Source organism: Nannobrachium achirus (assembly GCF_963921795.1).
Source record: "Nannobrachium achirus genome assembly, chromosome: 7".
In the NCBI taxonomy this organism is placed as follows: domain Eukaryota; kingdom Metazoa; phylum Chordata; class Actinopteri; order Myctophiformes; family Myctophidae; genus Nannobrachium; species Nannobrachium achirus.
Genome location: NC_137816.1, coordinates 23,614,678 through 23,641,865, shown reverse-complemented (window position 1 = coordinate 23,641,865; position 27,188 = coordinate 23,614,678).

Genomic DNA, 27,188 nt, shown 5'->3' with positions numbered 1-27,188 from the left:
GTGCTGGGCCGGACGGCATACCCCCAGAGGTCGTAAAGAACTGCGGTCTCGACAACATCATTCTGCAGTTTTGCAACCTTGCCCTGCTAGGCAACAAGCTGCCTGACGTGTGGTCTCTCTCCAACATCATCCCAGTGCCTAAAGCTGGAGACCTCTCAAAGCCAGACAACTACCTGTTGCCTGACCTGTATTGCCATAAAGGTCTAAAACCGGATGATAATAAACCGGATTTGGTATGCCATCGACCCTCACTTTAGGGAAAACCAAAACGGCTTTCGAGAGGAGAGAACCACATTAGCCCAGATCTTGGCACTGAGGAGATTAATTGAGGAGGTGAAGAGGAACAACCTGACGGCTGTATTGTGCTTTATTGATTTCAAAAGGGCTTTTGACTCAATACATAGAGGCACCATGGTGAAGTTCCTTAAGGCCTATGTTGTCCCTCCCAACTTGCTCCGGGCAATAGAGACCATGTACGCAGGAACACGGGTCAAGGTGGTGACCCCAGATGGCAACAGTGAGGAGTTTGACATCCTGGCTGGGGTAATGCAAGGAGACAGCCTAGCCCCCTTCCTCCTGACAGACCTAGACTACGCGAATGACATCAGCCTACTCTCCAACCATGTGGAGCAAGCAGAGGAGCTCTAGAGCAGAGTGGAGTCAGAGTGTGCCATGGTTGGCCTTCGGCTGAATGCCAAGAAAACTGAGGTGATCACCTATAACATCCAATCACAACATCCACCTCTCACAACAACAGGAGGCACTGCTCTGAAGGAGGTCAAGGACTTCAAGTACCTGGGCTCATGGGTCAACTCAACAGAGCAAGATCTTAAAGTAAGGAAGGCATGGAGGGCCCTGAATGGCATGGCCAGTGTATGGAACTCCAACCTCCCCCGACAAATCAAACCCTGCTTCTTTTATGCAACGGTGGAGTCTGTTCTCCTATATGGCAGTGAATGCTGGACCCTGAAGCCAACTCAGCAGAAGTCTAGACGGGTGCTACACATCAACATCAGCAAGAGTACACATGTCACCAACAAGAATCTGTATGCTGGAATATTAAGGGTGAGCGATAAAATAGCAGCCAGGAGAATGAGACTTGCAGGACACTGCCAAGGACACCAAGAGGTGCCAGCCAGTAAACTGGTGCTGTGGGAATCAACATATGGGCACCGGTCACGAGGAAGTCCCATACTAACATATGTGGATGTACTCAAGAAAGACGCACCAACGAACTGGCCGGATGTATGGAGAACCGGGATGACTGGAAGCGACGATGGAAGGCTCGTCTGAAGACGACCTAGAGAGACAACATGCTACTTTTCTTACATAATAAGGACAATGGTTGGTACCTCAACTTTCAGAAGCTGTCACTGATTCCCCTAGGGAAACTGCATTTCAGTCTTTGTGAGATTTGTTACTAGACAACTTTACAAACACAATGGCGAAGAATTATTTATATTTTTCTTTGGTTCCACCAAAGAAATGTGAAACTCCAAGAATCATTTGAGAAAACGTGTTGATAACTATAAACTTTTAGTTGTGTGTATTAGGAGATGAATTATGTGCCAGTGAAACTAGACAAATGATTTTGATGTTTGGGTGAGTGAAATTCTGTCATAATAACCCCAGTATCCCCTCCCCCATTGTCAACATCAGCCAGAAAACAATATTATTATTTTTATGTAATTGTATGACTCAAATTAACTTTGACTATAACTAAATTATCATATCATATTGTGATAGTGTGGTGGGGATACATTGCAGCATTACATTTTGAGTAGCCAAATGACCATAAGTTGTCATTCCCTGGTCTCTGTCTGCCTTTCCTGCCTCTCTCGCTCTAAACTGTCACTGTCGAAGTAAAGCAGAAATGCTGAAGAAATCATCTAAAAATGTAATAAAGTAAATAAGAATAAAATAAAAGATTTGAGCTGACCTGAAACAAGACTAGGTATATAAGCCTAGTATATGGCTGGACCTGGAGGGTTTTTATTTTAAATCACTGATACAGAAAGCGGCGACAATTTTGGCCGTATGACGATATCCAGATGATCTACCTACCCCTCAGGACAAAAGTGGTGGAGAGTAACTAAGTAGGCTACTGTACAATTTTGAGGTAGTGTTACTTTAATTGAGTATTTCCAATTTTTACTTTATTGTACTTTTTTACTACAGGAAACTCTTACTTTTGGTACTTTAAGTATTTTGTTGCCATTACCTTTGTACTTTTACACAAGTAAACGTTGAATATTTCTTTTCTTTCACCTTTATTTATTCATTCAGGAAGGTCAATTGAGAGAAAGCTCTCTTTTCCAATGACGCCCTGATTACAGTAAACATAGCATACAATTTAAACACAAACAGAAATAGAAATAAATACAGGACTTTTACTTGTAACAGAGTAGTTCTACATCGTGGTATTAATACTTTTACTTAAGTAAAAACATGTGAGTACTTCTTTCAAAAATACCAGTTTTGCAACTGTATGGATGACCACCTGTTTGCTGCACTGGGCCACATTGTTAGTATTCTTCAGCAGGGTGTTTTTCTGTACCAGTCTGGGGGGATTTGATGAATGACCAGAAGTGTAGAGAAGCAGACGTGTTTAGAGAAGTAAACCTGCTTGTTAAAGTGAATGAGGATAAGTCTAAGCACATTCAATAACTGCTGTGCATTTGCCCTGGATCATGGGTGGCACACTATGTTTTGAAGCCATAATTTCAGTCAAAGTTAAAATCCACCATCTTGGCATTTCTGGTCCCGAAAAGGAACCGGAAACAAATACTATTGTTCTGGTAGGGCAGCGAGGGTGTGTCTTCACTCAGTAGAACGGAGTAGAAGCCCTATAGAAGCACTCCCTACTTTACCATCAATTGATTCTCTCTGCCGTCTTCCCAGTCCTTTGTATAGCAGTCAGCTGTCTTGTGCAGTCAGGTTTCCAAACCAACACTGTGTGTGATACACAGCCTGTCAGAACAAGAGGGTTGGAACTCATACCAAAACTAGAAAGTACAGTATCTGCCTCGCTTTCTTGAGTTGGTGTTGAGAGACCATGTGAGGGTGTATGACAGGGTTCCCCATTTAGTTTTCCCCAAGGGCCGAATTATGTCTAGGGTACCAAGCCGAGGGCCACAACATTGCAGGGGGCAACGGTGGCGTTCCCGCTACTCCAGCGACAGTTCAGATATCGTCGTTGTCGGGTGAAAATCTTGTATGTCCAAAACCGTTCGTTTTGCATTTATCATTTTAAAAATGATTTAAACTAGTGAAAACAGCAGATCTACAAGCACACAACGCCTCGCGGTGCGAGGCGTTGTGTGCTTGTAGATCTGCTGTTTTCACTACATTTGTGCGACTGCCTTGTATGATTTGTGAAAGAACGTACAAATTTGGAGATACGATATTTCCACCCGACAACGACGATATACTAGTGTTGTTGCTGCTCTTATACCACCATTATTACTGGGGTTGGTGTGGGCCAGACAGTAGCCCCCCGTGGGCCGTAAATGGCCCGCGGGCCGCCTATTGGGGAACCCTGGTGTATGAGATGTGCATGGCAATAAATCTAAAACTATCAACCATTTAAACAGATGGCCCATTGATGGAAATAGGATTGTGATTTCCTGTCATCTCCCTGAAGATGATTTCTTTTGTCTTAATATCAACATTTAGAGAAAGTTTGTTATCATGGCTCCATTTGGTTAAATCTTGAATTCCCCCCCTACAGGTCCTCTCATCACTGTTGCTTATTGCTTAGTCTAATCACTGGCAGTGCAAATGTTATGATGCTGCTGGCGTTGTCATATTTGGAGACATAGCGACAGGTTTTTACTAGGGGTAGGGCTGTTACGATTATGACATTTTACTTGAAGATTAATTTCCCTCAAATAATTGCGATTGACAATTTAATTGCGTTTGTCATTGAACATTATGGAACATTATGAATACAAATTTAAATTATTTTTGGCTTTTAGGCTTCGTAAACAAAAGGTGCACGAGGCAGATATGACTCATAACTCACATAATAACTTTATACTATAAAAAGAAAACATAAATAGTTGAAATAGCCGAACTACAAGCTCAAAATGTGTCACATTGTGACGCGTTTTGAGCCTGTAGATCTGCTATTTCCTCTATTTTTTTTTTAATGTTTGAAAATATAAGAAAATGTTTCACGATGGAAATAATTATGATGATGATGATGAAAAAAAAATATATTGTGATTATCTCAAATAATTACGATTAGGCGATTATGTAATAATTGTGACAGGGGACTGAGTCAGCAGCCCTGGGGCATGCCAGACCTCCAGTACTATAAACACTAATGTAATAAATTATGTTTGGTCTATTCTCACAGTATGGGGTCTGCCTGTAGGAAATCAAATCAGGTATCAGGATCAGGTAATGTTGTCCAGAGTCAGACCAAAACCTCTGAGTTTAAACACCAGTTTGGATGGTACAAGAGCACAAGGTTCTATGAATGTTTTATGAAAGTGCATAAGAAAATGACAAATAGAGGACATCTGAAGCAATAAACAACATTCTGACAGGTATTTTTTTTTCTTTTCAAGGTATACTGGAGCAGCATGCAGAGCAAGTGAGATAGTGTCATCCACGGATCTATTAGAACAGTAGGCACACTGTATGTGTCAAGGGTAGTAGGAATGTTACATTTTATAGTCTTTCCAGGAACGTCATTATAACAGAGGTCAAAGCAACAGGTCGATAATCATTAAGGCGAGAGATGGCTGTTTTCACAATGGTGGTTTCCTTAAAACACAGAGGAACCACACAATGACAGGGACAGGTTAAACATGTCATTAAAAGCCTGACACGTGCAGCATGTTTGGAGGACATGGGAAGGAATGCCGCCATGGGCCAACAGCTTAACGAGGATCAAGCCTTTTAAAAGTTCCACTCACATGCAGTTCTAGCGTGGTGGGCAGCTGACAGATGTAAATGTCTGCATGAATCACTTAATTGTTGTAAACGAGCAGCCATACTGTCTCAATAGCAGCTGGACTTAATTATAACCATTGAGATACAGCATACAGCCTTTGCACAAATACCCATCTTGTATTTTGCTATTTAATTTGTAGATTGGAAATTGTATCTATTCATTTATTTATTGATTTAATTTTCTGTATGTCTCTGCTACCATTTTCCATCTCATTTTAAAGACAGTAGACACAGTGACACTTTAAAAAGTATTACGCTTTTCAGCATTTTTGTGTTTATCCTTTTGACAGATATGTACAAATACATGTTCATGTTCATGTACTTTGTCAATTAATCAATCAATCAATCAAAGATTCACCATTGTCCCCATCTAAAGGAAGTGCGTTTTCATAGGAATAATCAACAGGAATAATCATGCGATTGCGTACCAATAGAATGCAAGAAAACATACTTGAGCAATACACATATTAAAATATGGCAATAATAAGTAATGAATGGTTAAATGTAGTGTAACAATAAAATGTAAACAAAGGCAATACATTATGAATATATATAGATGATGATGATGATGATGAATGAAGAAATCAAAACCTTTTATGATAGGGGAAAGTGGATATGCCAATTGCCAGTTATACTATAAAGAATTGATTTATGATGCTTAAAGTTAGACAGCTGAATTGGGAAAAGGGACAAAATAATTATTGAGATGAGTCCTGTTGAAATGTTGTTGGTTTAACACCATAAAGTAACATCATTTGTTATTGTAAAAAGGTTGGAGCGTTCCACAGGAGAGGTTGATGTTTTCTGAATAGGCCGATATGAGAGAAGACGGCGTCTTCAGCTCCAAGTCAGGCATCAATGCAGCGAGTTGTGGCCTTGACTGTTAAACTGGCCAGTAGACTTAGCAAATATCAAGATGTGTCTTGGGTTCAAATGATGTTATCTGGGTGCTGGCTGGCCAATAGGATACATCTACTGATAGCATTAACAGATACTAATTAATTACTGAAAAGATACTAATTAAACTGAAATTAATTGTGTAGTGACTTATAAACACATCATATTGAGACTCGTCATCAGAGAGTTTATGACATACTGTATGAATCCATGAAACCATTCATTAGTTAGTGTAATTAACATTGGTATATCTTCAATAGTATATTAATTACATTTATAACAACTAAGTATGTTGCAGCTGAAAAGATACAGGCCTACTCAGATATTTTGAATACATAAAAGATAGCACAATTTGCAGAGTCTCTCTCTCTCTCTCTCTCTCTCTCTCTCTCTCTCTCTCTCTCTCTCTCTCTCTCTCGCTCCAATCAGTAAATCCAAGATTGATGTTTTAATTGCTGGTAGGCACCTTGCTGTGCTATGCTTGGGAATTTTGGTAAACAAGGATTGTCTGTTCTTGGGTTAGATTATGCTGTCAGATGTCTTTTAAAAGTATGAAACTGGTACTTGCAGCACCATTTGAAGAAGCCATTGAGAACATCCCTAGCTTGTCATTTCACTCCAGGAACAATTTGCATAAGGTAACAAGGAAAGCACTACATGTCTAGTGTAGCTGGCCATCTATCTAGTGTGCTGTTGTTGTTGTTGGCTGTCAGGCAGACAAAAAAAGTCTAACTAAAGAAAAGTTATCTGTGGCAAAAATGCATGCTTATATGCTAGACCCCCAATTATGTGTGGAGCACTGGAAACCATGCAATCTTTGGTTTTAACCAACAGCAGGAATATATAACCATAAGACCTGAGGCCGATTCTACAAATGTCTTCTAAATCTCTAAATCTGAAAAACATATAGGCCTACTATATCATTGGTTCCCCTATACTTTTTTAAGTTTTATGGGTTAAAGAAAGTTATTTTAATGAATGACGCTTCATGTGGTCGAAGGTGGGCACCATACTCTTTCACTGAGGAATTTCAGACCTGGTGTCCGGTATAGGACACCTACCTTACTTACTTGTTGACAACGGCCGGGTTTCCCAAAAGCGATTTTAGCCCATCATAGCTCACGCATGGTCGTAGACCAAGCAAAGACCAAGCCCCGAACGTCATGTTCCCGTGTTTACATGGGTTCGGACAGAGCGACTTAATTAGCCCCGTACAACTATACCAACATTCAGATTAATAAAGTCTCACTCCTGTCTAAATACGGTACGGCATTCTATAATTACCCATATCCTCCCTGTTCTTTAATAAGAACCCTTTTTATCCGATCGCTTTCTGTTTTCCCATGTATTTCCTGGCGTTCACCATGCGCATCAACCCCATTGAGATAAACAGACAGCGATCGGATAAAAAAGGCTTCTTATCCATCAATGAATTGACACGAATAGACTTATACTTCATATAATCAACTAAATAGATTAGTCTGTCTGGTTAACCACTTTGTCCTATTTGTTTGTGATTAATGCTTTTTATTGCATGTTTCAGTTTTTGAATGATAAACAAACCTTTTGAACAGAACATGTACCATCACAAGCAATTACTTTGCCCTTTTTTATACTTCATTGTACAACTGTGTCACACAAAGCACCAAGCTCACAGTGTGCAGTGATTCATTGTGACCTTGTAGATATGCTATTTATATCGGTAGTGTTGCTACTGTCTTAAAAAAAATACAATTAATTAGAAAATAGTATGTTATTAAAAAAATCTTTTGTATACCTGAATAAATTGATTAGTTTGATTACCTGTTGCACCCTTACAGTATTATTGCATTGTAATATGAACTGTATAGTTACAGTATGGTAGGGTATTGATTACAAATGGGTTATGCGAGTCTCATTAACCACAAAGGTTTCTGGGTCGCATCTAGATAACACCTTAGCTGTGTTTATCACATTGTATTTAGTATTCATAAATTGGTAACTAATTATTTTCAACTGATTTGCAAATGTTCAATCCCTTTATGGGATGTTATTGTAACTACACACTATTTCTAATATACTGGAGATGATGTGAAAATATCACATTTCTGTTCCTGTGGACACAATGGTGGACATTTTGAAGCCTGCAGACACCACGGCCCGGGAGAGAGATATGTTGGATATATCCGCAGTTCCGCACACACTCCCACTTTTATGCGAAGGCAACACCTCAACCTTAATAAAATAAAAGCGTCTTTCACAAAACTAAGATCAAAGAGAAACACAAATCAAATTTGAAAAGAACAAAGAACACTAACAGAAACTCATGAAGCAGTAATTATCCTGAAACAGACCACATACACGTGTTTAGACAAAGCAGCAGCGAAGCGAGCTGGATCTAATTTGATGACATTATCACATTCCTTATATTTTACACTGGGCCCCGGGGCCCCACATTGCCCTGATGCTGACCTCTCTCCTCTCCCTAAATGCCCTGGCTGTGACTCTGCCCTGTCCAGCACGCTAAAAATCTCTGCCTAAATTAATGTCTCCCCCCCCCCCACACACACACACACACATCATTCCACATACTTCTCCTTTTCTCTGTGCTTGCATCTCTTGTCCTCTCTTGTTTCATCTTGCCTTATCCTGCCAACCCCATGTCCTTGTTATCACATCTCTCTCTCTCTCTCTCTCTCTCTCTCTCTCTCTCTCTCTCCCGTCACGCTCACACCCCTTCTCTAACTGACTCTTTATTTCCTCTTCTCCCTCCTTTGCTTCTTCGCTCTCTTTCTTGCTCCTCTTCCTCTCTCTCTCTCCTTCTCTTTCTCCTTCTCCCTCCACCCCCCTCTGCTGTAGAGGTCAGGTATGATACAGGGTGAGAGAGCCAGCCTGTGTTTAATTACATTAATAAAACGCCCTGTGAGGTAGAATGACCTCTCCTCTCCCCACCGACTCTCCCTCCTATCTCCTATCTTGCTATTGCTCCTCTCTCTCTCTCTCTCTCTCTCTCTCTCTCTCTCTCTCTTTCCCTCTCTCTCTCTCTCGCCCCCTCTCTGTCTGTCTCTCAGAGTTGTTTCACAAACCCACTCTCTGCAGAGGTTCTCTGCAGGCCCCCGGACCAATAGGTGCCAGGTTGCATTTCATGGCTGATTGCGAGGCGCGGGCGGCCGGGTGCTACCGCGTCTCTCAGTGTCCGACTCGCGGCTCCGGCTCCACCCAGCCCCAATCTCCAGCGGTTCCTGACATGCTCACTTTGCTGGAGGTCATGTCAGACATCCCCGCTATACCCCCACCTACTCCTCCTCCTCTGACCCATCCCGAAAGAGGAGGCGGAGGTTGTAGAATTGCAAGACTCCCCATCCTCCCTCCCGCCCCCACACAGGCTCATCAGAGGCAGGAAACCATCCACATCAGCTTTCTGCCTTCAACTCATAACCCTGCACCACCACCACCACTCAATGCGAGGGCCGAGCGATCCCATATCCCATCTGTATCTCACAGATTCAATTTGGGGGGAGAGAGGGTGGAAGAGTGTGGGGGTTTGGAGGTTGGGGGGCGTGAAATATTCATTCGGAGACAAGATTCAAGGCATGTGCTGAGGTTCAGATCCCTTAAGTATTTGCACGAGGCATCCCTTCCGCCTGCCCGTTGTAAAAGCTGGAGTCGGTGGCACGCAGCGGACCCCCTGGGCCGGCAGACAATGGTCCTGCACACATAAATAATGTCAGAAGCAGGCTGGCACATGACAAGCAGCAGTAACTTACTATTATTGCCTGCAACCCATGATGAGAATCCCCATGGCAGCCAACAGGTCGTGGCAATGCAATATGCATGGGATTCATGCAAATGGCGCACCTCAAACGAATGTCAGGAATATCTCTGCTGTCAAGTGAAAACCACCATGCAGCACCTTCGTGGAAGAACTTATTCTCTAGAAGTTTTATTTAAAGATTTGAAGGCCTTGGGGTTGTCAGAAACTTTTTTCATGCTGTTTCAATGGTCTCCATGGACCATCCAGTTGACGTCCGGGATAATTAGAAGATTATCCTGGAATAAAATGATATTTAGAGGAGATATTATGGAGATGGGAATTCAATTTAGTTCTTTTTTGTTGTTGATTTCAGAAGGTAACATGGAGACGATAAAATCTGGAGTTGTTTCTTTCCTCGACAGAGGTGGGAAAAGTGCTTTGCAACCATGATCCCCATGCATAGCCAACAGTCTGGTCGTAAAAGCGAATAAAATCATCATCTCGTCCGAGAACATTATGGCGGGGGGAGCATATCCTTACATGGTGCGTCGTGCACTTTTTGCTGCACTCTCCCCACACGGCAATGCATGTTGATACTGTAGTCCCATTCTGGTGTGTTGTTACTAATATATTATGGAGTAATGGCAAAACCACAGGGGCTTTCCAGCACCCTAATGGCTCTGGTGGTTGATGCTTTCACTTAGGCTGTGAGAGCAAAAAGTAGTTAAAAGTGCTATGTGCTGTGGGCAAATGATAGTGTTTTAGATGTCAGAGAGCTGTTCTTTCTTCCCACTGCCGGCTCTGTTCTCAGCAACAGCATGCACCCAACGAAAATAAATAAATAAAATAAAAATATGCGCTGGGCAGAACAGGTTGTCGATGATTTCTTTCATTAAAACCGTTGTTTCTGTGCCCTGAGATTGTTAAATGTATGTCACGTGACGTTTGGTCTGCTTTCAAATTTTTGTTTTATAAGTAATGCTAGTTTGTTTGTTTTTGTGTCAGTTTATAGGCTGTTATTCTTTATTGTTTATCATATTTACGTTTCAATATTGTAATTTTACAGTAGCCTATGTGTCTTTAAGGTACTTCATAGAGTTGTCATTTATTTTCTATGCAAAAAAATAAAATAAAATACATTATCATACCATTTCTTTCATTCCACCCGTTCTCTTTACACAGAGAATGTGATTGTTGTGTGGCTTGTCCATAAAAGCTCCTCTTAACTCACAGATGTACCAGTGTAGCTGGAAGCCTCATTGCCTGAACAATGAAACCAACAGCCTGCAGTCTGTCTAATGGTCAGCAGTGGTTGCAAAAATAACTTTGATTGCATGAAATTCAACTGCAAAATTACCCCAATTCTCACGATCTTCAAAACAACATGATGTTCATTTTGTAAATGCCGCTCCGGTTAAATAGATGCTAAAGCAAGGTATGCTTTGGGGTTGATGACAAGTCGCTGCTATAAACCAGTGGTTCTCAACCTTTTCAGGCCGGGACCCCCAAAATAATCATATTTTAACTGGGTACCCCCCACCCTGACGAGGACTAAGAGTTGAGGAATTACTTTTTGTATTACACAGTTGGTTCTATTGTGAAAATGGCTGATCTACATGCTCACAACGCCTCGCAACGCGAGGCGTTGTGAGCATGTAGATCGGCTATTTTCACATTTTATGCATCTAATATTTCACAATTTGGTCAATGTTTAATTTGACAATTGTCATTTTAGACGTTGTGACGGTTCCCTCAATAGGAGGTTATATTATAAGTGTCACTCCTTGTTTATAGTTATATGGTCTTGGTATTAATGATTTGTGTTCTCCTTCCCATAGGACTGGGGAGCAGCACTGATTGATGATTGGCGTGCACCTGGGCCCGGTACACGCCTATAAAAGCCTGCTTCCCCAGTCCTCTCCCAGCTCTCCTCACTCCAGCTCCTCTCCCACCATTCCCCTTGTTTTTTGCTATTTCTGTTAATACATGCAACACTCACACACTACATCTCTCACTCATCCATACATGCACTTCACCACTGACTTGACTGACTGCCACACCTCACTCTTCATTTTGGTATGTTTCCTTAACTTTAGTTATTTAATAAATTGTTTAAAACTTTGTTTGACTGCGTCTCCCCCAGTTTTTGTTGTGTTTCCTGAAACCCCTAGACCAGGAACATAACAAGTGGGGGCTCGTCCGGGAAATTTTGACTTTTTATGCAGTGAGTTTGGAGAATCAAGTGATTCTCCCTTCTGCATTTGTTTGCTAGTGCTGCGCTGCAATAGTAGAGTCAATTGGCTAAATTCTGCAATAGTAGAGTCAATTGGCTAATTTCGGCGTCGGTTAATGGCTCGTTTGCACAGTGGTTGTGTGAATGCAGTGACTTCATTTGGGAATCATTCCGGGGGTTCCTTTGTCCTGTTTGAACAACAGTCCGGTGAGTACAGAAAGCGCTGCTTTGCTTTTTGATCTGGACTTTAAGTTTGGGAGATGCAGTTAACTTTTGGGTTGAACTTGAGTTTGGTTTAAGTTACATTAAGTATTTGGTTAAGTTTGGTGGGGAGGTTTTTCCTGGTTTATTGTGCTGCTAAAGTGAAAGTTAGAGTTTCCTGGCTGGTTTTAATTCATTTTGTATACAAGTGTCCCTGTGAGGTGCGTTTGTTTCTTTCCAGGTACTGGGGTAAAATAATGCAAGTCGTTTAGGCCCGGGTGGTTTAGGTGCACGGGGCGGCTGGAGATTGCGGGTGCGTACCGGTGTGTGCGTACCCCGTCTCGGGAGCGCAGCCAGGTGGTGTACGCAGGTCGCCAGCTAGTGGTTTCCTTTCCTACCCCTGGGTTAAGCTAGGCCTTTGCGGTGGCCTTCATGTGCATAAATACCCACCGTTAACCAGCACATCCAGTCGGGTGGAGTTAGCGGGGTGGTTTAAATAGTGGGGCACTTGTATTTTGTTTTTGTTTGCCAGCTGGGAAATCTGTGAAAGCACACATTAGCCAGGATGGTTACTGTAGATGAATTCATAGATGCTCCTTCTGAGGAACTGTTAAGTCAATGCACCAAAGACCAATTACTTAAAATAGCAGAACATTATAACATTGAAATTGAGTCAGTTGACAAGAGATTAAAGGAGACTGTATTTCAAGTGTTAAGAGAGAATTTATTTGAGAAAGATGTTCCTGTTCATGAGGGACAAGGGGCATTGTCTGCTCCAACAAAGTCAGTGGTCACAGCGGTGGCGCCGCCGTTTGTGATGCCTGTAGTGTCACCAGGTTTGAATTTCGAACAACAAAGAGTTAATTTTGTTGCAAGCTAAATTACAAGCAGATCAGGAAAAGGTGAGGCTAGACACACAGTGTGCTCAAGAAAAAGTGAGACTAGAGCAGGAAAGACTGAGACTAGAAACTCAGTATGCAATTGAAAAAATGAAACATGATACTGAACAAGCTAAAATACAGGTTGAGCAGAACAAGTTAGATTTGATAAGGGATGGTAAGATGGAACCTGCTGCACAAGTATCTCCTAGACCTGCAGATCAGTCCGAGGGGTCGTTTGACATAAATGGAAATCTCCGTCTGGTGCCAAAGTTTTCAGAAAGTGATCCAGAGACATTTTTTGTTATGTTTGAGCGGGTGGCTGACCTGCGTAAATGGCCTGATTCGGCACGCACATTGATGTTACAGTGCGTCTTAACCGGCAGGGCGCAAGAGGTTTTTTCGGCAATGAGTGTGGCTGACAGTCAAAAATATTCCCGTGTTAAAGCAACGGTGCTTAAAGCCTACGAGCTCGTCCCCGAGGCATACCGCCAGCGGTTCAGGTTTTCTAAGAAACATGACAAGCAGTGTCATTTGGAATTTGCACGTGATTTAACTACGTCTTTTAACCGCTGGTGCAACGCCTCGGAGGTAACAGAGTTTGAAGAATTGTGTGACTTGATGATTTTGGAGCAGTTTAAAAATTCTGTTCCTGCTCGAGTGGCGACGTATATTAATGAGCAGAAAGCGCGCACTGCTGCAGACGCGGCAGCGCTCGCTGATGATTTTGTCTTGACGCACCGTGAAGAGTTCAATGCGGGAGGTGGCAATCATGCTGCCAATGAGTCACATGGCCGATATGAGAAACCTCATCCTGTCGAAGCTAAAAGTAACAGCAGTGGTAATGTGCGTGAGTCGGAAAAGGTCTGCAATCATTGTCATAGGCGGGGCCACTGGAGATCAGATTGTTTTAAGTTGAACGGTTACCCAAAGACTGACAATTTTAACGCAGGTGATCGGCAACCAAAAGGGGCTGGCATGTCCGCTCCAGTTCATCCGGTGTCCACTTGTGTTACACCACATTTCGGTCAAAATAAAGATGCAGTAGTTGCAGCAGTAGATTCTTACCGTCCATTTATCATGAAGGGTTCTGTCTCTTTGGTGCAAGGTGGGGAAGAAGTACCTGTAACTATTTTGAGAGACACAGGGGCTTTTGACTCATTTATTCAGGCTGGTGTTCTTCCTTTGACTAATGTTTCTGACACTGGTGACAAAGTGCATATCCAGGGCATAGACATGAACATACTGTTGGTTCCCTTGCATAAAGTGATGCTTAAATGTGAATTGTTCCAGGGAGAAGCAAAGCTCGCTGTGCGCCCAGCACTGCCGATTCCTGGGGTGACGGTGATTCTGGGTAACGACCTGGTTGGTGCTCGGGTGTGGGCAGAGGGTCCACCACCGGCAGTGGTGACGTCCGTTCCCCTGGTGACGGGGGAAGCTAATAAAAGTGACCGTGACGCTCCAAAGGTCAAAGTATCTGAGAAGTTTCAAAGTATGAAAACTGACAAGCCTAAAGAAAAGTTGGCATTAGTTCAGGATAAGATAAAACCGGTGTCTGGCGTTAAAGCTGAGTGCCGGGTGTTTAGTCCAGGAGACCAGGTCCTGGCTTTACTTCCAATGTTTACTTCACCATTTCATAGACTCTCAAAGTTCTCTGGTCCACACAAGGTTGTGAAAAAGGTCTCCGAGCAAAGTTACATGATCTCAACACCCAATCGTCAGAATTCCACCCAACTGTGCAATGTAAATTTGCTTAAAAAATATTGTCACTAAACCCAATTATTTCCCACTTTACAGATTCTCCACTTAGGCTCAGTTGGTCCTTCTTTTGTCCTGTCCTGTGATGGCCTGCAGGGGGGGTTAGCCTTTGGAGGAACAGGGGTTGGGTTTGGTAATACTGATAGTGATGGTGTTACTTTGGCATTCTGTTTTTCAAATAATTTGTTAGTACTGACCGTTTGAATGTTCTAGCTCAAAATTAGGTTTTATACTGCTAAGGCTAGATGTTGGAGACCTGCACATGTTGCATGTCCTGTTATTCTTTTACCCTAATGTCTCCTGGGTTTTCTTCATTTTAGGCCATTCTTTCATCGTCTCTTAAATGCTTCCAGATATCAGTTGCTGAGGCGGTAGTTAGAAGGGTGTGGCAAGGTGGAGTTAAAGGAGGGATAGGGGATAAGTAGTACAGGTAGTATGCAAGACAATATTTAAAGTACAATATTTAAAGTAAAATGGTCCGGTGTTCCCCTTTGGACCCCGTCTTTATGGGGGGGGGTGTGACGGTTCCCTCAATAGGAGGTTATATTATAAGTGTCACTCCTTGTTTATAGTTATATGGTCTTGGTATTAATGATTTGTGTTCTCCTTCCCATAGGACTGGGGAGCAGCACTGATTGATGATTGGCGTGCACCTGGGCCCGGTACACGCCTATAAAAGCCTGCTTCCCCAGTCCTCTCCCAGCTCTCCTCACTCCAGCTCCTCTCCCACCATTCCCCTTGTTTTTTGCTATTTCTGTTAATACATGCAACACTCACACACTACATCTCTCACTCATCCATACATGCACTTCACCACTGACTTGACTGACTGCCACACCTCACTCTTCATTTTGGTATGTTTCCTTAACTTTAGTTATTTAATAAATTGTTTAAAACTTTGTTTGACTGCGTCTCCCCCAGTTTTTGTTGTGTTTCCTGAAACCCCTAGACCAGGAACATAACAACGTATTAAAAAGTCCTTAAATTGTCACTTTAGAACATGTGCATATACCCTCTATACACTTAAACTTTATGTTGGTTTGTTTACTGCTGAGAGAGAAAACAATGTTGCACATTAAGTTAATCATCAGGTGACCTCCCAAAATAATTTGGGGACCCCCAGGTTGAGAACCACTGCTATAAACGACCGCAGCCATCATAATGGAGGCAGAACAATGATCCCCAGGCCAGCTCCATCCCATGCTATCCATCATCCAAAGTTTGTATAGAGGCTGGAGTTGGGATCTCCATATATGAAGATCACGACACTGACCTCATCAAACCCTGGATATCCATACATGGAGACGACTGGATCCTCACCTAGATCTCCATATACAGTATAGAGCAGGTCAATACCCCTACATCTGACCTCACGGACTCCATATATGGATATAGCTGACCTGAGTGATGACTCGATCAGCTCAGCAGAAGGGTATACATGCCAAAGCAGCCATGTGCACTAATAATAAGCAGATTAAAACTTTGGTTACTATACTGATTAGCTTAAAACAAACAATCAAATCAACAAATGCACCCTCTCTATCGTTCTGTCTCACACTGTCAGTCTGTCTCTTGCAATCTGCCACTCACTAGTTTTCTCATCATCCGCTCTCGCTCGCTCTTTGCCTCCTTCCTCCACCTCTTCTCCACTTTTCCCTCCCCAGTTGGAGAGAGAGGGAGAGAGAGAGAGAGAGAGAGAGAGAGAGTTAATTAGATAGAGGGCCAAGGAGGGGGGCACCTGGTAATGGAAAGAGGCTGTATGGAAACAGATGGCCCAGAATTTATTAACTTGCAGGAGTGCTTCAAGGAAGCCACTGGACCAGACATTAGGCCAGCCACTGTCTGAGAGTGGGAGCTAGCAAGCTGCAGGATACAGGTAGAGGCTGTCAGAACCCAAAAATAGAGAGGAGATTTATCTCCAGGTCTTTGCAAATGATCTATCAGAAGTGAACAATGGAGGCGATAGGGCTTACTGGTTTTGCTCTTGTAGCTTAGCGCCATTGTAGTCCCTGTGTGGCAGTGCGGGAGCGATAAAAGGATAATTAGAGGAGATGATGGAGATGGGAATTCAATTTAGTCATTTTTAGTTTTAGTTGATTTCAGAAGGTAGGATGCTGTAGTAGCATTGTCAAACAGCGTTAAATAAATCAATACATAGCGTATGAGAATGATGGATCACGGGTATCGAGGTGGCCTTACAACTTTTTAGTCTCACATGCTATATATAGACTTAGGCCTATGTGTTACACTTTGTAACATTGCCACTGATACTCTTTGAATTATTGTTAACATGAATTATTTTAAAGAACCCAAATTAAAATCATAAAATATCATTAAAAAAAAATCATAATAGAATAAAACATGGCATCTGCCGTAATCTTGAATGCAGGAACTGTTTTTGATTGATTGATTAATTTATTTTACTAGAAGCGGGCGGCCCAGCGTCTAGTCGGCGACCTGGCCAACTCGGGAACGATGTAAATAGGGAATGAATGCCCCGCCCTAATTATTTTAAAGAACCCAAATTAAAATCATAAAATATCATTAAAAAAAAATCATAATAGAATAAAACATGGCATCTGCCGTAATCTTGAATGCAGGAACTGTTTTTGATTGATTGATTAATTTATTTTACTAGAAGCGGGCGGCCCAGCGTCTAGTCGGCGACCTGGCCAACTCGGGAACGATGTAAATAGGGAATGAATGCCCCGCCCTTTAATGCAAACCCCATTATACCTGTTGTCATAGGACCCGTTTTGACCATCTGTTTGCCTGTGTCCATTTATGCCCATATATGGAGATATCTGTTATCTGTCTGTCTGTCTGTCAGTGTCCATTTTATGTCCATATATGGAGATCACTGCAGATATAGTTCTGGGTCCATTTTATGCCCATATATGCCCATATATGGAGATATCTGTCTATTTGCGTCCATTTCATGCCCATATATGGAGATCTCTGTATCTGTCTGTCTGTGTCCCTTTATGCCCGTATATGGAGATCTTTGTGATTCTGCGTAAATTTTATGCCCATATATGCCATTTGCGTCCATTTTATGCCCATTTATGGAGATCTCTGTATCCGTCTGTCTGTGTCCCTTTATGCCCGTATATGGAGATCTTTGTGATTTCTGCGTCCATTTTATGCCCATATATGCTATATATGGATATATTCAGAGATTTTTTGTTGACTCATGTGGCGTACGTGATGTCAGAGCCTTTTATGAAGTGATGTCACAATGAGTCAGAGCTTTCGCCGATTTCCTCCGGAACAGCCTGATGTCAACAATCAACCCCGCATAAGGAGATTCCGAACGTTTCGCGCCGGTTCGGGAAAACCGCGCGTCGGGTCGGGTCGAGACCCGGCACTGCACTCCGTGCCGCGGCGGGGAACGCGCGTGCCGAATCTGAAGCCGGTGGGACGAACGGTTCTCGAGATACGCGGATTACATACACGCAGACAGACAGACAGACACGCAGAGACTTCTCGCATTTATAGATAGACTAGAAGCTGGGCCGCCCGGTCTAGTCGGCGACCTGGCCAACTCGGGAACGATGTAAATAGAGAATGAATGCCCCGCCCTTTAATGCAAACCCCATTATACCTGTTGTCATAGGACCCGTTTTGACCATCTGTTTTCCTGTGTCCATTTATGCCCATATATGGAGATATCTGTATCTGTCTGTCTGCCGGCGTCCATTTTATGTCCATATATGGAGATCACTGCAGATATAGTTCTGGGTCCATTTTATGCCCATATATGGAGATATCTGTCTATTTGCGTCCATTTTATGCCTGCCCCACCCTTTAATGCAAACCCCAATATACCTGTTGTCATAGGACCCGTTTTGACCATCTGTTAGCCTTTGTCCCCACCCTTTAATGCAAACCCCAATATACCTGTTGTCATAGGACCCGTTTGGACCATCTGTTTGCCTTCTGTTAGCCTTTGTCCCCACCCTTTAATGCAAACCCCAATATACCTGTTGTCATAGGACCCGTTTTGACCATCTGTTTGCCATTGTCCCCTTATGCCCATATATGGAGATCTCTGCACACACAGTACCGGTTGCGGAAAACTCTGATGTCAGACATCAGCTCCGCATTCGGGGATTCATTTTATGCCCATACCCCTTATGCCCATATATGGAGATCTCTGCACACACAGTACTGGTTGCGGAAAACTCTGATGTCAGACATCAGTTCCCCATATATGGAGATATCTGTATCTGTCTGTCTGTCGGCGTCCATTTTATGTCCATATATGGAGATCACTGCAGATATAGTTCTGGGTCCATTTTATGCCCATATGCCCATATATGGAGATATCTGTCTATTTGCGTCCATTTTATGCCTGCCCCACCCTTTAATGCAAACCCCAATATACCTGTTGTCATAGGACCCGTTTTGACCATCTGTTAGCCTTTGTCCCCACCCTTTAATGCAAACCCCAATATACCTGTTGTCATAGGACCCGTTTGGACCATCTGTTTGCCTTCTGTTAGCCTTTGTCCCCACCCTTTAATGCAAACCCCAATATACCTGTTGTCATAGGACCCGTTTTGACCATCTGTTTGCCATTGTCCCCTTATGCCCATATATGGAGATCTCTGCACACACAGTACCGGTTGCGGAAAACTCTGATGTCAGACATCAGCTCCGCATTCGGGGATTCATTTTATGCCCATACCCCTTATGCCCATATATGGAGATCTCTGCACACACAGTACTGGTTGCGGAAAACTCTGATGTCAGACATCAGTTCCGCATACGGGCATTCATTTTATGCCCATATATGGAGAACGTGGGAAGAATGGTTTAGAGATACTCGGATTACATACATACATACACATTCACAGAGATTTTTTGTTGACTCATGTGGCGTACGTGATGTCAGAGCCTTTTATGAAGTGATGTCACAATGAGTCAGCGCTTCCTCCGGAACAGCCTGATGTCAACAATCAGCTCCGCATAAGGAGATTCCGAACGTTTCGTGCCGGTTTCGGAAAACCGCGAGTCGGGTCGGTTCGAGGCCCGGCACTGCACTCCGCGCGGCGGCGGGGAACGCGCGTGCCGAATCTGAAGCCGGTGGGACGAACGGTTCTCGAGATACGCGGATTACAAACAAACAGACAGAGATTTGTCGCATTTATAGATAGATTAGACAAAAATGGAGAACAATACAATTGAAATGTAGTACAGTTAAACACCCTGCCTAAAAGGAACTTCTCAAATAAGACCTTTTACGGTCTTTTTTGCGTTGAAAGCCCTCGTAGTCCGGGCGTTTCGGGCAGTATGTTGATGGAATCGGCACTTTATGATGATGATAGACTTTACTAAACAGTAAAATAATACAAAAAATAAATATGCTTTCAGTAGCATGTGAGGGGTCAAACTAGGGTTTTTTCATCATTCTGAATCCAATGCAAACATTTGTTTGCACGAAAAACATTCCTTGGGCTAAAAACGGTCACCATAAAACTATGGTTTAATGATGAGTCGTCACAGTTTTGTGGGGGCCGTGTTTCGGAAAGGAATGTTTTTTGTGCAAAACAAATGCTTGTATTGGATTCAGAATCCCCCCAAAAAAACTATTTTGACCCCTCACATGCTACTTAAAGCATATTTATTTTTTTATATTATTTTACTGTATGGTACAGTCTATGAGAGCCCAGATTTGATTGGATCCCACAAGTTTCCCAAGACAAATCTGCGATGGCCCTATAGCCAAAAATGTTCCATATGGCATGTTCTAACTGTGTGCCAAATGTCATGCTTCTATCATAAAGTGCACGATTTGTGCATGAAACGCTCAGACTATCGGTATTTAATTCATGGACATAATAAATAGCAAGCAAAGAAACATACAATAATATTGCAGGACATGTGGGATCATTTACTTTTTATATACATTTAATTTTCATGTTTTACATGAGAGGGGAGAGGGATCACATTCACAAAGATGGCCAGAGCTATACGTACTGTAATTGCTTAACACTTTATCAAACCCTTTTGGGTAGCACTTTATAATGAAGTACCTCAATAAAGGCTAATTAACAGCTAATAAGGCACTTATTAACAATGAATTAACAGCTAATAAGGCACATTAAGTCCTAATAGTGCATTTATAAACCCTTTACTATGCACTTATTATGAGATCAATTAACACTAACAAATCCTTAATAAAATCTTTATTATAACAGTATAAACAATTCATTAAGCCTTTATTAACACTTTATTAGGCAATTTAAAGCCACCTATTCTAAAGTGGGAACACATCGGGTACACCCGCCACTCTGACATGTCGGTTGAGTCCTAATTGTGCATTTAGAAACCCTTTACTATGCACTTATTATGAGATCAATTAACACTAACAAATCCTTAATAAAATCTTTATTATAACAGTATAAACAACAACAAGTCATTAATTAAGCCTTTATTAACACTTTATTAGGCAATTTAAAGCCACCTATTCTAAAGTGGGAACACATCGGGTACACCCGCCACTCTGACATGTCTCCTTTCCGACATGTCAGAGTGGCGGGTGTACCCGATGTGTTCCCACTTTAGAATAGGTGGCTTTAAATTGCCTAATAAAGTGTTAATAAAGGCTTAATTAATTGTTTATACTGTTATAATAAAGATTTTATTAAGGATTTGTTAGTGTTAATTGATCTCATAATACGTGCATAGTAAAGGGTTTATAAATTCACTATTAGGACTTAATGTGCCTTATTAGCTGTTAATTCATTGTTAATAAGTGCCTTATTAGCTGTTAATTAGCCTTTATTGAGGTACTTCATTATAAAGTGCTACCCCCTTTTGAAGTCTGTTTCTGAAAATCCGGTTGGACATTTTCCCACTCCCTCAAAATTGGAAAGATATGTATGCATTGAATTGATCAATGTAGAAAATATGAAAACACTAATTAATAAATTATGACTTTTCTGCCTAGTGCATTGGACAATGGGCCTGTTGGGCCAGTGTGATTGACCAACAGCATTGGTCCCCCGGTATACAGTACATTAGGCCGTGGTAACAAAGCAAGTCAGCAATACCCATTGCGCAATACTCCTATATATCTGTCTGTCTGTCTGTCTGTCTGTCTATCTACTTGTTTTGTATGAAACAATTTTGTCCTGTTCAGCACATTCGTTCAAAGACAACCATGAACCTTGAAGACAACCTGTATTGTGCTTCCAGCATGGCAAACAACCACACGTGCACACACGCACTCACGCACACATGCACGCACGCACGCACACACACACACACACACACACACACACACACACACACACACACACACACACACACACACACACACACACACACACACACACACACACACACACAACACACAAAACATGAAAGCAAACAGCAGCACACATATTGTACATGCTAACATAATGCACATATACCCCCACACACTCATGTTTTCACCTACACACACAGCACACAATGGGAAATGTAGGATGCAGAGTGTGTTTCTGTGTGTACGCCCTTGTTCAAGTGCTCCAGTTTTCAGGGGATGTTTACTTCTTATCCAAAGACATTTAAATCCCATGTTTACCCTCTGATGTGGTGGTACGATTCACAGTAAAAGTAGAACTTTGACTTTGGGAGTTGTTACACTTATACTGAGTATCAGAATAACACCCATCTTCCACTTCTTATTCGTTGCTGCCAAAGCTCTGACAACATTCGCATGAATTTCAATGGGCGTCTTTGTCTCATGGCTCTGCCTTTGACTTCACAAGCGTTCCGTATTTCTGGTCTACAAAACAAGAAAAAGATCCTCCCAAGGTCTTAGGAGTTGTAAGTGCTCTGCTGTTTCCAGTCAAATCTGTAAAAGGGCTCTGCCGCTGAAATCAAACACACAGCACAGCAGCGCGCTAAAAGCTAATGAAAAATAGATTTCGGCCGGGTATAAGACGTGCTCATTTCATTTTAGTTCTTCTTCTCCAAAGCAACGTGATGGAAGGCAACATGTGCGCTCGAACAGCTTGTGAACTGGTTGTGTGTGTGGGCCCTGTGAAGCCGCGTCTGGTTTGCCAGTGAGTCAACAACGACGCTAAGCTTCAAACGCCACTCCGCTGCTCCTGCCAGGAGCCTCCGCCAAAATAAAAATAGACTGCTATGACAACCGCGCGACCGCCGCGAAGGAGTCCCATTAACATTATGTGTTTCTAACACTGACACAACCTCACCTCAAGCTGACAAGGCGGCGTACAGTGAACCGCGCCCCTCCTGTATCAAACAAACAAACAATGGCCTTTTGCAAAATGCATGAGATAAGCAAAAGGCAACATGACAAAATGCCTGGTCTTTGTAAACGGGGGGATTAAGAACAGTAACAAGGCTTGAGTGGTTGGGAATGACAGACGGTGATATTGCGGGACCCTGATGGAGATGGAGTGCAGGCTGTTGGGGGGGGGGGGGGGGTGGGTTGGGGGAAACATGGCATGTAGCCTTAACAACGGCTGAGTAAGCGCCACTGTTCACCCCCAGTCTGTGGAGCTGCATGGTGTGAGGGCACATGTCCTCAAATGACTCACTTGCTTACACAATTACTGACTACCACTGGAAGCATCACCTCAGCATGACAGCAGCGTTTGCTGCAACCACAGCGTCTTGCGTGCGTCTGCTGTCCACACAGACAAGACAGCGTTTCCTGCTGCAGTGCGGATTAGTTGGCCCATGGAAAAATCTTTCTACATTGAGTTTGCCTTTGAACGACCATTAATTATTCAAATACACATTTGATTTTGTTTTTTATTTAGTTTAGAGAGAGAGCCACAATGAGAACAGTTGTAAAATAAATAAACAAAATGTGAATGGGCCATCGACAACTATCACAGACAAACATGGCCATGAAATCTTCTGGGTCTTATGTAACTATTAGTCATTTATATTATCGCCGGCACACTGTAACCAAAAGCTCGTTCTGAATCCAGTGTGCGCCTCCTTGTCAGCTGCGATTACATGAGCCTATTTCTTTCATTCACAATTCAATTAATCTGATTGATGTTTAGTTTAGATGAAGCTCTGAATAAGATAAGATCCTTTATTTCCTGCTTACTCCACACGAAAGATTGTTTTCTAACATAAACAAAGCAACAGCGCTATGCCCGCTGCACGAGTAACATTAGGATAACTTGCCAACTGTTCACTGATGACACAATTGTTGTTGTCGGTGCTCGACAGATGTGGAGAGCCTCGGAGAAGGCGGTATATGTAGTTGAACCATGCTGTGTGAGCAGCTGTACACTGAGGAGGAACAGTATCATTGCTGACCTAGAAATGCCAGAGTCATGTCGGCATCGACATCAGCATGGGACTGAGTTGAAACCAGAAAGTTGTATTTCCAGTAGTAGTCCTCTGGTAAACAACAGCCTCCCTGCAATACAGCGGTGATTGTTGCAATGACCCTACCACCACAGCCTTTTCTTTGTTTTCACAATCTCTGTCACAATTCTCCAACATGCAGGATATCCCGTGTAACCTTTAGAGCATTGATACTTTTCTCTTGTTAAGCAAGGTGCCATATCACCATATTCCACTTCCATAAAAAGAAAAAGCAAAGTGACACCCAGTTCCAACCTACAGTACAGTAGTACAGTAAAGTACAGACAATTTTCAGCCTAACCTGTTATGCCTTCAGTGGGAAGGCAAATAAACAGATGCCTACCAGTCAGTATGATTGTTGTCTCCAGAGTTCGAGTTACGTGGGTGCCAGTGGGGTCTTAGCTCCCATAGTTAAAGTCTGGGACCCCATAGTCAACAACCCCCTTTGGGGTCTCTTTTTTTCTAAGTGTGTTTTTTTTTTTTTTTTTTTTTTTCGTTTTTTTTTATTTTTATGTTCCATTGGAAGAATTTATATTATTTATGTTAACTAGATATACTAAATAAACATGTTAGACAGTAAGACTGAACAATGACATCACACCGTTTAATCCTACTATTCATTTTATTATTATAAATCAGGCGCATTTAATGTGGGGTGTGAGTCTTCCTTTACCGTCCGGGTTATAACACACTCGCTGCAATGGTTCCTACCTTTCCCCCAGGGCCGAGGAGGCCCTGGATGCAGACCTACCCAGCTGCGTGGTCTCGCCATGGCCTGGGCATAGGCTAAGCTAGGAACCACAGCATCGAGTCTTTGCACTTCTAGCCACGGCCCGGACGGCAAAGGAAGGCGGACACGCCGGACAGCAACAAAAGACAAAACAACCAAACAAAACAACGCTGTCTTAGCAAGACTGTAGCCTTAGTGTGCCTGTGCCCGTGACAATGTTTTTTTTAGTAAATAAATATGAACCCGACCCGCCTTGTTTTGAGAAAGAAAAATACCCATTTTAGCCGACTTTATGCTACCAGAACGGGAACTTTTGGCTGGATGGCTCAGAGCTCAGATCATCAGATGGAGGAATTGGGAACTGGAGGCTGAGCAATAATGGTGAGTTAATATGAACAGAAAAGACTGCCTGGAGTTGTCAACATAGCCAATGTGAAGCCCGAATTAATATTGTGAAAGGAAAAATATGATTTAATATAGGAAATACCCGTTTTAGCCGACTTTATATCCGCGAAATACCCGATTTAATATGATTTAATATAGGAAAGTACCCGTTTTAGGCGACTTTATATCCGCAATTACCCGCCGATTTTTTTTCGCCGCCGCCCTAGGAGCTCTGTGGGAATAACTCGATCACTGGTTGTCTCTGTGTTTCTTTGCTGAGCTGTTTTATCTGGAGGTTGTACGTATGTATTCACTTTGATAACAAAAACATTGTCAGCATTGACCTGAGTCCAATGATGCTAAAATGCATTAAATTGGGTTTGTTCGAGGTTACGAGTGCAGACTCTCTCTGTGTCTCTGTGTCAAGAAGATGTGTTTGCGATGGAGATGTAGCAAATTCTGTCCGTGTATTGAGTTTTCGCCCCTGTCTGTGTGTCAGTCCATCCGTCTGTCTGTCTGCCAGTCATGCTATTTGTCCGTCCATCAACATCATGATGGTGATATCAAATCAACTGTGTTCACATGAATAGTTTCTGTTATCTACCTGCTGTGTGAATTGATTGATTATGGCTATTTATGATGTTGTATGTCCCACAAGCTGATGGGTCAGATTGTGGTTCGTTGTTGTTAGTTCTTATTAGTAAGCACATATTATAATTGTTTGTACCTGACTGGGTTTTAGATTAGTATTATTATTTTTGTACTTGATTGGGTTTTAGATTAGTATTAATGTTTATTCTACTTGATTGGGTGTTAGATTTGATTTTTGTAAAATAGAAAAGCCTCCTGTAGACGTGATGAGAATTAGCACGTGTGCTATAATCACTTATATCAATGCATCTGGTTCGTCCAATGTAATTGTGATGTCCATGACAAATAAATAAAACATAACATAACATAACATAACATAACATAACATAACATTTGGCCTAGAACTCTTGATAGGTTGCACTGTCAAAATGCATTTTACCCTACGATGCATTGGATCATGACAACTCCCCATATAGACCGTGCCCATTTCCACCCCACTATAGATTTTCAGACATTTTGTGTTTTCTTGATAATACGCTTTTTGCTATTATGCAGACGTTGTCCAAAACGTACACAAATTGGTACACATAATCAGTCATGTGATCAATACATACTGTATCAGTCATATCTTTCACGTTTCATTCTGATTGGCTATGATTGACTTCCAAACTTTATGGGCCCTGCGTAATAGTCGGTCTGGATTAAAAGCGTCTGCTAAATGCGTCTGCTAATTGCCTAAATTGTAAATTGTAATAGACCTGGCCAGGCGAAGATTGCTTGGGGGGTATTTTCGCTGTCACCGTCATACATGGAATATGTATAATTCAGGCGTAACTTCCCAAAAGTTATTTTTATTGCCAACATCACAGTCAAGAACAGATACCAGGTTCCACAGGGCATGGTGTCAGGGGGTCCTCCAAATCTTTATGTGGTAGAAAACTTTTTTCTCCTTTTTTATTTTAACCACTAACCCTATAGCGTCCATATTCTGAGAACTTTAGCCAAAAATAGCAGATCTACCATAATGAAATACTGTGAATTAATTTTCTAAATTGTACTTCTTAACTTTTGTATGTGAACTATTGTCTGTCTGTCATATCTGTTGTATTGTATGCTGTATGTTGTTACTGTACTGTATGTGATGACGGACCCCAGGAAGAATAGCCATGCTTAGGCAAGTGCTAATGGGGATCCATAATCTAGCGCAGCGTAGTTCATTTGGACACGGAGGTTAGAGTCTAGATATACCCCGAACCCCCCCTCTTCATTCGCTAACAGCTAATTAATTAATACGCCCACGTTCATTCTTACTTCATTCTCATTCGCTACAAGCTACTTCATACACGCCCTCATTTCTCTGTAGTCCTTATAAGCAGCCACTGCTCATTCTACATGTTCAGCTGTCAAAGCAGGTTGTGTGATGTGTGTTAAAAAAATCCTCCACCTCCCCGGCCTCCTCCCTGTGGCATTTAG